A 2,002-nucleotide genomic window follows, 5' to 3' on the forward strand; every position below is an offset into this window, starting at 1 on the left:
GGTCGGCCGGACGCTGGCCTGGGAGAGGGAGCCCGGAGCCCGAGGCTGGGCAGTGCGAGTGACAAAATAAGCGATGGGATTATCGGCTCGTCGCCCCCGGAAAAGGTCCACGAGTCCATACCGATGTGGGGAAGGGATGACTCTCCTCAGAGAAGAATTGCAAATGCTCTAGGAATACGTCCCATCCAGGAGTCGGAGCGCGGCTCTCTTCCTGTGGAGTGTGGACTGGGCTGAGCGCCTCGCTTGTGAAGAAACGAGAATGGGCCCACCCGGCGTGGCTCAGTGGTTGAGGGTCGACCTATGACCCAGGAGGTCACGGTTCAGTTCCCCGTCAGGGCACATGCCTGGGTTTCGGGCTCCATCCCCACTGTGGGTGTGCAGGAGGCAGCCGATCAATGATTCTTTCTCATCATCGGTGTTTCTCTCTCTTCCTCTCTGAAATCAATAAAAATATATTTTAAATGGGCTCTTGGCCTCTGAGCATGTTCATATGCAGACCTGCATACATTCAAATTAAGTCAGTGTTGCCATCATACAGGCCTGACAAGCAAGAAGGCCAGTCTGAAGAGCTGTCGCAGATTCGAGACACGGACCTGTGACGACTGCGTGTAAGGTGGGGCCTGGGTGGGTTCCGGAACAGGAGCGGGTCACTGTGGGAAACTGGGGCCCTGGATAAGTCTATAGCTTATTCGGTAATCGTATTGGACAATGGCAACTAAGCCCTTTTGACAAACCTGCCAGATGTTAGCTAATGTCCAGGGAAGCTGGGAGAAGGGGTGTGGGAACTTCCTGTGCCATCTTTGTATCTAGTGTTGCTCCACAATAAAAAATAAAAACACACCAGAGGTGCTATGCAGGCAGGAATGAGGGAGGAGAAAATGGGCTCAGAGAGGTCAGCTGGCTCGCTGATGTTTCACAGCTCTCAGAAGGTAGAGCCGGACTGGCCTGGGACTCAGTGGGCCTCTCTGCCTTCCTCCCCCTCCCCCACCCCACCCGTGGCCTCTCCAGTGCTTGGTGTAGGAGAGGGACCTTCCCTAGGGACTGTCCCCTGGGGTCAGACCCTCAGCTTGGAGTCCGCCGTGGCCTCCTAGGGCAGGCCGCTGTCAGGTGAGGGATGGCCTCAGGGACCCCGGACCCTGGCTGGCCCCGCCCAGCTCTCCCTCCCACCAGCTCAGCTCGGGGAAGCTGAGGATGCCGTCCCCACACCCCCGGGGAGGGGGACAGGCTCTGGGCCCGGCGGAACTGCGTTCATCCTCCCCTTTAGCACCTGGGTGACCTTGGGTCGGTCACTTCACCTCTCTGAGTCTCCGTCTCCGTTTCCTGATCTGGGGGTGAAAGGACATCACGCCTGTCACGTGTGGGGGGCTTGCTAAGTTCTCGGTGCACGGATGGCCATCCTCCTGGAGCCCGCAGCCCATGCGGGTCTGTGACCGCGGAGCTGTGACGCCTTGTGCCTGATCCCCGCGGAGAGGATGCTCGGGGACGTGAGAAGAAAGGGGCTCGTTCTCACTGCTCCCCTCCCTGCTCCTCTCCCTGCTCAGCTGTTTTATGAACCTGGGCCGGAACTGCACGGCCGGCCTGCGCCCTTCCTGCCCCCAGCGGACAGCTCCAACCTCTTCTCCGTCTCTCCAGTCTCTCCCGGGGCAGTAGGTTTACTATCAGCGTGTATCCTTCTAGAATTTTTTTGAAAGTATAGCGAGGCGTTGATGTGCGTATGTCTTTGTTTTCAGCACAGGCGGGCGCAGGCTGTGCACACCATCTTCACGCCTTTCTCCCAGCTGATTTGTCCCGGACGCCTTCGTCCCAGCACATAGTAGGCCACCAGGCTCTTCTCTCCAGCTGTGTCAGATTGCACGAGCTGGGTGACCCACTGTGTGTGTGACCAGCCTGCGGAGGGTGGACATGGCTGATTCCATAGAGATGAGAATGGAAAGGAAATAGTCACTTTAATGTGGATACACCAGTGAGATGTCATGTGGATGTCACAGCTTTCTCCCCCCCT

General features: G+C 57.8%; 1 protein-coding gene across 3 annotated transcripts in view; it reads left to right on the plus strand.

The window, feature by feature from the left end:
* ERGIC1 (endoplasmic reticulum-golgi intermediate compartment 1) overlaps nucleotides 1-2,002 on the plus strand; it is a 62,582-nt gene that overhangs the window by 8,840 nt on the left and 51,740 nt on the right. The window lies entirely within an intron of this gene.

The sequence above is a fragment of the Myotis davidii genome, unplaced genomic scaffold (assembly GCF_000327345.1).
Source record: "Myotis davidii unplaced genomic scaffold, ASM32734v1 scaffold399, whole genome shotgun sequence".
Classification (NCBI taxonomy): Eukaryota; Metazoa; Chordata; class Mammalia; order Chiroptera; family Vespertilionidae; genus Myotis; species Myotis davidii.